The sequence below is a fragment of the Emydura macquarii genome, unplaced genomic scaffold (genome assembly GCF_026122565.2).
Source record: "Emydura macquarii macquarii isolate MOO-44397 ecotype Brisbane River unplaced genomic scaffold, CSIRO-AGI_Emac_v2 contig_2205, whole genome shotgun sequence".
NCBI lineage: Eukaryota > Metazoa > Chordata > Testudines > Chelidae > Emydura > Emydura macquarii.
In genome coordinates this window covers 28,476,610-28,489,411 of record NW_027132342.1, presented here as the reverse complement: position 1 = coordinate 28,489,411, position 12,802 = coordinate 28,476,610, and the positions used below count along the sequence as shown (strand labels likewise).

At 39.3% G+C, this 12,802-nt stretch overlaps 1 long non-coding RNA gene across 1 annotated transcript in view; it reads left to right on the top strand.

Moving 5' to 3' along the window:
• LOC137160531 (uncharacterized) overlaps window positions 1–1,520 on the top strand; it is a 97,602-nt gene extending 96,082 nt beyond the window's left edge. Inside the window, exon 3 of the long non-coding RNA XR_010921906.1 lies at window positions 1,263–1,520. This is a non-coding gene — a long non-coding RNA (uncharacterized lncRNA). The remainder of the gene's footprint in view (window positions 1–1,262) is intronic.
• The last annotated feature ends 11,282 nt before the right edge of the window (window positions 1,521–12,802 follow it).

The window sequence follows — 12,802 nt, the reverse complement described above, 5'->3', positions numbered from 1 at the left end:
GTGACTCTCATAGTGTTGTCCATTTCAATTCCATCATAAAATGACTTCTGAGAAGCTAATCAAGGGGCAAATTAGTAGACTTTTTATACTTCACAGTAAAAATGATTCACCTTTCAAAATGTCCAGCAACAATAGTCTATATTTCCCCTACAAACCAACCAACAAAATTAAACCCAAGAAGAGAAAAACCTTTTTTCCACCATTCCTGAAGTAGCTTATTTCAAGTACTTTTACTTTGGTTTACCAATATGTTGAAATATGTAATTTTAACTGGTTGGAAGGCATGATACATTTTTTAAAAAATCGCTTCTGCAGAGCTCCAACTGGAAAAAAAAAAAATAGCAGTATGTCTCCATCACTATTAAAAGGGATGGTATAGTCCATTTTTTCCTTAGCCACTTGCTCAATTTTTTAACCAGTTCCAATGAGAAATGGCGGTATGATGTAGTCACCTCTTCTCCCCAGCTAGAACACTGACCATGTGAAATTGATTTAGAACATGTTTAAATGTTCCATATTTATCAAATCAGTAGAAAATCCACACTAAGATTGAATATTAACATTCATCCTCTCTCTTGCTTAAGTGGTACATTCAATATTATCTAAAATATCCACATGTAGAGCCCTCTCCAGCATTTCTTATTTCCTCCTTTTCTTCTCTGTACCTACCATTGATTTCAACAGTATTGACAGTAATAATGAGTGCTGAATAGGTCTAACAAGGTCTAATAAACTGTACTTCTTATGTGGTACCATAATACAACTGAGGACTGTATACAGTATTTTATTATTTCATTTCTAAATTCTAGCTGCTTAAAAAACTACCCAGTGTATGAACGATAAGAAATTCATGAGAATCTTTCCTTTTGAGGTTGCATACTTTGAGCAACAAACTGAACTTCAGTTACTTGAAAGAAGGTCTTTATGAAGCAGGTTCAGGCATGAGGATATGAAATTCCAGTGGGGATGATGAATTGCACAAGGCACTCATTTTTCTTTCCAGTGCTTTTTTCAAACAATTTTTTTAGCTGCTGCTGGGAGAACCTGGAGACAGCTTAGCTAGTCTTTGAGCAAGTTACAAATAATTCTATTACAGATCCTTCAAATATACAAAGAATACATTAGTTACAGTCCTCACTCAATTTTTGTAGTCCCAGATTTTATTAATTGTTGGTACTGGTTTAATAGCCAAAGCAAACAAGAAATCATTTGTTTGTTTGTTTTTCTTTCTCTTTATTTTCTGTTCCCTTTTTTTTTTTCAGGGTTGTTACTGGCTTCATTTTATGGTTGGCTTGATTCTGGCATCCATCCCCAAAGGTCCAACAATAAAGTGTACTGTGTATTATCTCTAACTTTAACATTAACATATCAGGCATAGGGGTTTTTTGCCTTGTGAAAAAATGTCTGAACAGTTCCTTTATATTAATATTAATATAGTATGTAATTAATCATTTAAGAATTTTCTATATTTTCTTTATGTTTAAAGCATTTTAAAACCATTTCCTAGATATAAAAGTTTAAATGTATGTGTTTTAAAGACTTTATCTTATATAAAAAGACTATCAGCAGCAAAATAAGTAATCAATTATGGTCTCACAGCCATTAAACTGTATCTCTATGACTATGACTGTAGTAACAAGACTTGCTTGTAAAGTTTGTGTGTCTCTTTACTTTTTTATGCATCCGATATTGGAACACACTGTAATTATATTGGCATCTACTGTAGTTGTAAGTTCAAATATTTTGTTGAAGATCATGTACTCTCACAGGAAGGAAATAAGAAAAGGAAAAAAAAAAAAAAAAGTAAATAGCATCAGTAATGTACCTCATTTGAACTAGTATTTTTCATAATAGTATAAAACAAACATAAAAAAAATTATTTCCATCTTTAAGAATCCAATTTACCAATCAAGAAAAGAAGTAGTAAAACTTACCTTTGGCTTCTACTTTCTCAAATGGCACAGAGTTACTCAGAATGCGGAGCCAGTGGTATTTGACCCTGACCAATGGCAGTGGGATTTTGAACCTGTGGGAGGGTGGTATAATTCCTACCCACAAGTGGAGACCTCCTTCTGAGAAGATTTTTGGTCTTTAAACACCTTGATATTGATTTTGTTGAAACAAATAGAAGTGAAGTCAAACAAAGCTAGTATTGTAAGTAAGTACAGTTTATTTCAGAAGTTATGGAGTATGGTACCCAAAAAAAAAAGTCCACCAATGTGCCTCAGATCTTAGTAGTAGAGAGAGAGACTTTTAATTTTAGACTCCATTCATTATAAGTTCTACAATAAAGGAAAAAACAAAATACTTGCATTCTATGTATTATAACTATGCAAAGATGTACTGGTTGCTTTAATGCAATGAAACAAATGGAATAAAAATCCTAAAGCAACAAGGGTTTTTTACAAGGATTTCAAGAAGGGTTTTAGAAGGATTTTTCTTTATTAATATTTAATATTCAGCTATAGATATTAAGTAAAAAAACCAATTACAGGATAATTAGGATGGTGAAAGAAAATGTAATTTAGTTTTTAACAAAATCCAGGAGAATATCTACATACTTTGAAAAGGTATTTGTATTGATTTTAACTTTGGGCCAAATCCTGACCTAAATTATACCTGTATGACTTCAATGAAATTATTCTGGATTAAGTTGAATTATTCTGGAGTGACAATGATTTAACTGAGAGCTGAATTTGGCCCTTTATTACTAAATGGAAAGCACATATTTTGTCTTAGCCATTTAAAACATTCAATAAGTAATACATAACCAGGATTCTGTAAGCAAACACTATGGGGATGCAATATGGGGATGTATATTTTCCCTTGCTGTAAATGCAAGACCTTAGCAAATTGGATTAAATATTAAATAGTTCTCCCTGCAAGTAATATTTCTTTTTTGATTCATCATACCTGACAGTGTTAACTGAATTAGAGTCTACTATAGGTACTGTGCATTCAGGAGGCACTGTTTAATATTCTCTTCTTACATTTCACTGAACAGTCTTGCAGTAATATCCTTGAAAAGCTTCTCATTCCAGTCTTTGGGAAATAGCTACTGTTTAAAGGATGTGGGCCCCTGCCTCATGATGGTATCCTCCTCTCTTGAACTGCCCTCTTGTTTGTAAAGAACTTTCAGTCTGCTCTGTTTCTATCTGAAGGTAGGTCTTAACTAAGAGTACAGGATATTAGTCATTTCATTTTTCCTTGGTCTCCTCCCATCATATCAATAGCTACCTCCACTAGACGACTGGGACAATTGAATGCTAAAGTAGGCCCACTCTGCAAATAATTCCAACTCTTTGCTCTTGAATCAAGCAGCACTGGCTCAAGTCTAAGGGATTATACCTGGGCTCTGAAGCAAATGACCTGATTGCATTTTGAGCAAGCAGTTGTACTTTCTACACACACTGCAGCAAAATGAGTAAGTCCCATCCTGACTGATCTAGTGCTGATTTTCCACCTCCATTGGTTACACAAGTGTTTTTACCTGCTCACTGGGTACTTGGTGAACTATGCTCTTTACATTAAAATTTATTTTAAGTGTTTTATTCATTAATGTTTTTGTGCATTTAAAGGATTTTCCCTACTTCAGATCACTTTCAATATGTCTCTTTCCTTTATAAATTATTCTTTCCAGAGAGGCACACTTTTCAGTGATAGAATTTCAGTTACACACAAGGCCTTGATCCTTGACTCTTTGCTGAGCCTGTCTAAGGCAGGTAACTGTCTTAGGTAGAGGTTCTCAAACTGGGAGGTGCAGAATATATTTGGTGGAGGGCATGAAAAACTGAGGAAGAGCAGTGGCTGGAGGCCAGGTACCCAGATCTGAAAGCAGCGCCACTGTCAGCAACAGTGGAAAAGTAAGGGTCCGTGATATGGCTTTGCCACCCTTACTTCTTCAGTGCTACTGGTGTGGCGCTGCCTTCAGAGCTGGCCGCCCAGCCAGCAGCCACCACTCTCCACTCTGCCTTCAGAGCTGGATGGTGGTACATGTATTTATGTGGCAGGGGGCAAAGCCTAAACTATTACAGACACTTAAAGAAGAGGGGATAATCAAATAAATTTGAGAACCACTGGTCTAAGGTAAGCTCATCATAAAGGAGATCCATCTTTCTAATACTCCTCCCATAATAAGGTTGATTTAGACATATTGTAGCCTAGGGCCTGCAATCCATGGTACCTGTGGCTCTGTAGAAGTTCTGCTTCGGTGATTTGCAGAACAAACAACATTTAAATCCCCTTGACTGTGGGCCTCAGCTTAACTGATTTTTGTTGCTTTCTGGACTCCTGTAAAACTACAATATGCTTTTTTGACTATACAACAATATATTCAATCTCAAACATTTTATTATTATTATTATTTTATTTTAGTAGCCTCTGGAGGACCCTCTGGAGATCAGAGCCCTATTGTGCTAGGCACTGCAAAATCATGATAAAAGACATTCCCTGGCCAAAAAAAGAAAAAAAATGCTTACAGTCTAAACAGAGATGGGTGTTAGAGAAAGGCAGGATTGTTAGTTTCAATTTACAGTTGGGGACCCAAGGCATAGAAAGATTAAGTGATATACTCACAGTCACACAGGAAGGGTGAGCCAGAAATTGACTCTGGATCTCTGGCTCCCAAGCTGATACTTACTGATGCAGCCTGCCATTACAGACGATGATGAAATGGATTATTGACTAGCATACATTTTTAGTCTATTTTTCCATACATGGTATGTAATTAACTGGGCCTTCTTGTGTTAAAGCATCGTATATTACTTTGCCTTGTAAACTTTGCCAATCACTTGCAAGTCCTGCTCTCATATGTACTAATTTAGGGCCTGATCCACAACCCATTTGAAGTCAATGTAGAGATGCCTATTTCCTTCGTTGTTTTTTGGATCAAGTCCTTAGATACAACTACAGGCAGCTGTGGTTATTGCCTAAAACATTACTATCTAAAATGTGTTCCTGTTCTCTAATAGCTGACAGAGTTAAATGAATTAATTTATTTACTTGTTTTTGAGAAGTTTTTGTTGGCATTTTAGCTTCTTCAGCTATTGGAGATGGAAAGACCTCTGTGAACTTGAATTCAGTCCCAGAGCTTCAGTGTCATCTTGCTCTTCCACAATCTGCCATATAAAATATTCAGCATGTGTTTTCAACTGTCAGCATCCGTTTGATTAGTTTTTTGCTTTGTTTTCTTTTGGGATCACAGACATCAGATATAAAAACTTGCAATAAGAGACAAGGTATTCTTTTATGGCAAAATCTGAAAATTAAGTCAGTCTCTGAAAGAGATACTTTGTGGTCTCCAAGGGCCAGATCCTACAGTCCTTATGTGACCCTTAGGGTACAAGTCTGCCACCCTTTCTCATGTGCACTAAATAAGTATTCAACATAAGTAGGAAGGGCAGAATGGAGCGCCAGGTGATGGGTCACTTTGATTTCATCAGGCCTATTCACATGAATACGAAGAATTAATTGGGATAATTAAGGTTGCACAGTCTTCCCCTAGATATTACATCATATAGCAAAAGCAGTAAATGAAGATACATTTCCATAAAAGATGAGAACACTAAGCTAAAGACCACATTGTCCCCGGAGTAGAACTAACCTGAATACGAGAGAGGAGCTCCATTTGTCTGGCCCCAGTTGAAGAGAGTAGGAGTCCATGTTCACTTACAATAGGGGTTGTGTCTACACAGGGATTAAAAAAAAAACTGTGGCTGGCCCTGGTCAGCTGACTCTGCAGAAGAAAAGACTGAGGGGGGATTTGATAGCAGCCTTTAACTACCTGAAGGGGGATTCCAGAGAGGATGGAGCTAGGCTGTTCTCGGGGGTAGCAGATGGCAGAACTAGGAGCAATGATCTCAAGTTGCAGTGGGGGAGGTCTAGGTTGGATATTAGGAAAAGCTATTTCACTAGGAGGGTGGTGAAGCACTGGAATGGGTTACCTAGGGAGGTGGCAGAATCTCCATTCTTAGAGGTTTTTAAGGCCTAGCTTGACAAAGCCCTGGCTGGGATGATTTAGTTGGGGTTGGTTCTGCTTTGAGCTGGAGGTTGGGCTAGATGACCTCCTGAGGTCCCTTCCAACCCTAATCTCCTATGTCTTGGGCTCACAGGGCTCAGGCTCCAGAGCTGAAAAATGACTGTGTACACTCTTGGGCTCAGGCCAGAGCCTGAACTTGGAGACCCTGCAAGGGTGGTGGGTTCCCAAGATTGGACTCCAGCCTGAGCCTGAACATCTACACGGCAATTTTTAGCCCTGCAGCCCAAGCCGTGGGAGCCCCAATTAGCTGATCCAGGCCAGCTGCAGCCATGCCACTGGTCTTTTACTTGTGTGTAGATGTACCCCATGGATCCCCTAATACCTTCACAGATCTTGTTGGGGACTCACCAGAGAAAAAGGGCACCAACTATACTTAATCAGGCCATTGTTGAAAGCATGTCAGCCTTTCCATTATAAAACTGTAGAAGTTTTAAATCTTATTTCTAAACTTGTTCTCTAGGTAGTCACTTGGTGCACACAGAGCCAGGAAAAGAGCTTTTTTGAGGTTCAACAAGGACAAGTGCAGGGAGGTGGAGGAATCCCATGCACAGCTATAGACTGGGGACCGACGGAGCCTTTCCAACGGTGGATAAAAAGCTGGATATGAGTCAGCAGTGTGCCCTGGTTGTCAAGAAAGGCTGGGGGGCTTGGAGCACAGGACTGTAGAGGAGAATCTTGGCTAGGATGTGGAACTTCTTTTCTTTTCTTTTTTTACAGAAAGAACTAGTTTGATTGCATTAAGAGCCTTATATAGTATGTAGCATGTTTTGCATGTGGTAGAAGAAAATTCAAGGCTGTACTGGTAATACTTGTATTGCATCACTTTACTGTATTGCTTTACACATACACTTTTCTTTCTATAAATGCTTGGACTCTTTTTTTTTGTTTGTGACCATAAATAACTCCAACTGTAACCTACTTATTTTGGATTTCTGATTTTCTGGTGGCACTCACTCAGCCTTTAGTAATTAAAGCTAATGTCCACAAGGAATTCCTCCTCTTTAACTTTGAACTTGAATACATGGAAAAGAATTGAAAGTAATATTAATCAGTTGAAGTTACAGAATTTCAGATCAATGTATTTCAAATTGGAAAATACTAGTTCTTGTGCTGCTATAAACTCCCCTGGTTAACATATATACAGTTCCACTGATTTCATGTGGATTTTTAAGAAATGATTCTCTCTTAATTCCCTAAATAATTATGGCACTCAGCACAAGTATAGTGCTTTTCATCCTTAGATTGTAAAAATCTTTACAGGGGAGGATGAGTATAATTACAAATAGGGTTATTGATGTGATGTGAGTTACCCCAGATTAAACAGCAGGTCTGTGGCAGATCCAGGTCTCTTTATTCCCATTCCATTTCCCTACTCATTGCTATTATAGTCAGCAATAGTCAATAAGTAGCACAAAATTCAAGGGAGGGATCTTGAACAAGAGAGTGTCTTCCAAATAAGTATGTGCTCACTCTCTCGCTCTCTGAATCTAAATCAAGCAGTTTTATGTAAGTGTTTGTGCATTTCTTTGGGGAGGTGGTGACATCAGTATGAAATTACTTAACTGTCAATATTTTATTAGTGATTTATGAGAAAAGTGGTTACTAATCACTTTTTGGGCAATAGTGGAAAATATTTTTGTTCTTTTGAAACTGTTTATGCTAATTTTGGTGATATTATGTATTAATTATTATCCATGTAATAAGATTCCAAGATTATCACTATGTCTGCTATTCTGAAGTCTAGAATATCTGTTGAACCAGTGTGAAGTGATAGAAACAGCTACAAGCATGGTTGAGAGTTCTGTTTGTTCAGAATATCTCCAGGTTCAATAATTACTGGGATTACCACTAACTGGTCTGTTACCATCCAATTTTTAAATTTTCAGCCATTTTCACTTTACAAATTGCACCTGTGAGACAGCAAGGCATATATCTATGCCATGCCAAGTGTCCTAGAATATTGTGATATCAGCAGCAACTCAGCCTATCACAACCCATGCTCTGCAGCTAATTTGGTTGCAACAATTTCATTGGTTATATGAGGGAGACACCAGAGATGGTAGATTACTTGACTAAAACTTTTCAGTCAGGTTAAGCTAACACAAATGAAAATACCTTCCTTTTGCCTGACAAGATAGGGCTAAAAAGCTTGTATAACCTAAGTAAAAGATGAATAAATGGGTGGATACAACAGAGGGGGAACACCCTATTCTAACTTGCAGGGTAACAATAACCCCCTTCTCATTCAGGCTACAGAGAGATTGAATTGTTGGAGTGTTCTGAAATCTGTGAAAGTTGACATTTATCTTTGGGTCAGGGAGACAACTCTTACATTTTTGTCAAAATGTATTTAGATGGACTCAAATGGGTAAGAAGTAAGGGAGGTGGGCTCAAAGGGAGCAGCATAGGCTCCTGAGCAAGGGCTGACAAACTAGGATGCTATGGCCAAGTTACCAGAGTCGCTGGGGAAGGGAGGTAGTGAAGGAAAGGCTACTAAAACAAGAAGCAACAAAGGAAGAACTCTGCAGGAGTGGCTTAGGCACTTGTGGGGGAGGACCCAAGGTAGGTCAGTAAAAGCACTCTAGTGGAGCCCGAGTGGCGCAGAAGGCTTATTAGATGAGCAGAGAAAGGAGAAACTGGGAGGATCTAGAGAGATGCCAGAGAGCTGAGAACCAAAGGGTTAAACACAAGTTGTGGTGAAGGAGCACAAGAGCACCTGGAGACAGCAGCATATCTAAAGGAACAGGCCTAGCTGCTTAATACAGGGTCCCTGAGCCAAACCCAGAGTAAAGGCTTGAGCTGGATTCCCCTACCAGTCCTGGAAGAAGAGGCATGCAAGCCCAACAGAAAGAAATTGAGCCCAGGGTGAGGCTGGAAGTTGACCCCAAAGGATGGGTCAAGGAATTGCCCAAGGGTGTGGAGTGGGGAAAGGTTCTTTTGTGTTAGGGCTTTAAGCAGGACATTTTGTTACCTGGAAGAAGACTTAACTTGATATGGCATAGCCGGGGGCTAAACCAGCGAGAAGCAGATAGCCAGCACGAGGAGCCAGAAATGAGGACCCCGCCCAACATCACACCCTGGCAGAAAGGGGCATTACAGGTGGTGAGTACACAGTCTTACAAGTACATTCAAAAATTTTAAGGTAACATGGACCATTTGATTATCTAGTCTGACTATGGTATAATGCAGGTTATATCATTTGATCCAGTTATAGCTGTATTGACCCTAATAACCAGGGTTGGCTAAAGCATGTCCTCCAGAAAGGCATCCAGTCTTGATTTGCGGACTTCAAGAGATGAAGAATCCACCTCTCCCTTGATAGTTTGTTCCAATTACTAATGACCCCTACTGTTATATGCCATATTTCTCATTGAAACTTGCCAGGCTTCAGCTTCCAGACATTGGTTCTTATTACGCTTTTCTTCACTAGGCCCTGGTCTACACTGACCTGGCGATTCAGTGGCAGTTGAAGGGAGTTACGCAAGCTACACAGAGTAGCTTGCGTAACTCCTGTCGACTGCTGGGCTTTCCTTCTGCGCAGTGTCTTCATTGCACTGCTCCAACGGGAACTGCATTCCCGTCGACGCAGTGCTATGCTACTTGACGGGGTGGTTTTACTCAATTGACTTCCTGATCAACTGAGCGGGTCTACACTGACCACTCAATCGATCCAGAAAGATCAATCTGGCGGCAGCAACTTTGCCGCCGTCAGTATAGACATACCCTAGTTAGTACCTTGTATTTTTAAGGTACTTATACATTGTAATGGGGTAACCTCTCAATTTTCTTTTAGATAAACAAAACTGATTGAGCTCTCTGTCTGTCACTCTAAGACATTTCTTCCAGCCTGGAATAGTTTTTGCTGTCTTCTTCACCTTCTCCAGTTTTCCAACAACCTTTTAACAATGTGAACATAAGAACTGTATGCAGTATTCTAGTATCAGTCCCACCAGCACCCTACAAAGAGGTAAAATCACCTCCTTACTCCTACTCAATTGAAGTCAATGGCACTTAAGTATATGGTTATGTGTTTCACTGAACTGAAGCCACAGAGAATAGTGGTAAGATTTCTCTTTACCCCTTCTGAACTTGCAGGAAGTTGTGGAGGGCCTCCGTAAGGTCATATTGTTACTCATCAAGGAGCAGTTGAAACAGTCTTGGGATGCAGCCATAAACTGGGAAAACATAATGGAATACATGTACAAATAAAGAGTAAAACAACCCCCACTCTTCCAGTAACTTTGGCAGTACTCTATCTAACTTTCTTTCCACCCACCAATCAGAATGTCCTCAGAGTAGTAGTGCCATGGTGGCACCACCTACCCATCTACCAAACCCTACTGATGGTGGGGATCAGTGAGGAGCAGCAGTAATCCATGTGTCTCTTTGCAGGTCTGTCTCCAGTTCCAAGGTGAGGAGGGAGGGAGAGGGGGAGAGAGAGTGAGAGAGTGTGTGCTTTTACACCTGGGGCACTGGACCTGAACTGAGTCCTGAACCATAGACAGCAAAGTGAGGCTGTGAAGTGTCATGAACCAAAGTTAGGCCACATATTAAAGCAGATGCCTACAAATTTACTGTATGATACATGACCTTGGCGAAGGTAACACTAGTGTGCCTAGAGCACAGACACCTCTAAGAAGAAAGAGAAACTGGGTTTGTGTTTGACGTTACACACACCAAAAGATTAGCCCAGGTACAGCTTGACCTAACACAGGACAAGAGGGTTTGACAGATGTGATGAATCGGGATGTTTTACCCAAGACACCTGGAGCAAGATACAAGGGGAAGTAACAAACAGATGTTTGTTTGTCTCAGTCTATAATTGTTGGTATCTCACCTTAACCCTTTGTGTGGCCTACGAAACAGCAGAGCCTCCTGCTGCTGACTGAGCCATTCTTTGCTCCTGGGCACTCATGTGTTAGTGTACTTTGTACCTGTAATCACAGAGCCATGATGCTAGTACTGTGCCTTGAAGGCAATAAACCTGGCCAAGTGCCTTTGTAATTGAACTGTGCCTGTGGTCTTTCTTTCTGGGTAGTACTATCAAGCTCTGCTGCACCAACTGTCTGTCCAGGGCTGGGACAGCATATAGCAAGAACACAAGCACACCAATTTACGACACAAGGAAGCTGCTTGCCTTGTCCTGCTGAAGTCTGCCACTACCTGACCCAGATTAATAATTCAGCTGTATTAAGGTTCTGGGGAGCAAAAACTCAGCAGAATCTACTCAGCTTTACTGCTAACCTCTATGTTGTCTCTTCTTCAGCAATGCCTAATGTACACATGTGGAGGGAAAACATCTCTAAAAAGCTTACAAGAGAAGACACAGAAATCTTCTAGGATCAAATCCTTCAGTCCTTACTCAGACAGAATTTCCATTAAGGCCACTGGCTTGAATAATAGCTGCTGGATCTGATTCTTCTTAGCTTATATTTCATTCACATTACAGAATGCCATTCTTTTAAAACCAAATTTACAATGTACAGTTCAAAAGGTATAATTTGCCACAGCTTTGGTCTATTAAAGTTTGATCTTTCTTTAATCATAGCTGAACATAAAGTAGTTTTGCTGAGCATGCAAACATGTGGTGTGGCAGAATGTGGGTTTTTTTTGTTAACATTCAGAGTTATGGCCTGTAGTTCCTGCCCAACTTGTGGATTGGTGTTAGACACTCTCAGGAAAATGCAGTTCCTGGCCACAGAGATGGAAAACTTCAGTTTAGAATTTTCTTGCTTAGCTAAACAAATACAGCTCAGATGTGAGTATTGTATTCCTCACTGAAAGAACTATAAAGTTTTGATTGGGATGCAGCAATAAACCAGAAGTAGGATTCAATAATACAAGATTTTGAAATTAACCGTGGGACATGCTGTATGTTGCAGTTTGTCCTAGCTACTTTCTGAGTTGATACACACATACATTCAAGACAGCGTATTATATTGTAGTGACTGAATATAGCCTCTAGAATTCCTTTACATAGCACAAAGATATTAATGCCAACCATCATCCAGAGCAAATTTGAAATTAAGAAAACAATTTAAGTAAGTAGGTTTTCACACATTATCATTACCATAAATATTATGGAACTCCTATTTCTTATATACAATGTTTGACTATGAAATTATCTTTATTTTTATTTTGAAAATGCACATTCAATATTCTGCAGAGTCTAATGTCCTCTACTATCATTTTAAAAATGCCTACAAGGTGGATAACAGAAGTGTACAAACTTAGTTTTATCTAATTTCTAAAATTCAGACCTAATGACCATCTCTGATTTTCACGTCATTTATTGCAAAACTTCCATTAAATAGTAACCCAGATTTGTATGCAGTGACAGCGTAACCCACAATATGTGTATTTTAGGTCCCCATCTGTATTCCTCTACAGATGATATGAGTAGTGACAGTATGTACTTTTAGAGGCTTGGCTCTTTAGCTCAATCTGTAATAGTTTGTGTTTTTTAACTCTGTCAGTTCCCTGGTTCAAACCTGGGTGTGTCAGCCACTATGGCAGGCCTCACAATGTCCCCATTCTAATTATGTAGTCCAAAAATATTTACATATACTTTGCTCTACTGATTTCTTCAACAAGTGAAATTCAATTTATTAATGTCAATGAGGTGGAAAAATCTGCCTCAAAGTAGGGCACAGTGGCATAAGCGTCCACAACTCCTGCTCCATCTGAGTATTCAGGAAACACAATGATTCAGTGCTTCTCTTTGGTGCCAAATAACTTTTTAAGGCAACAGTCTCAATTTAAAGG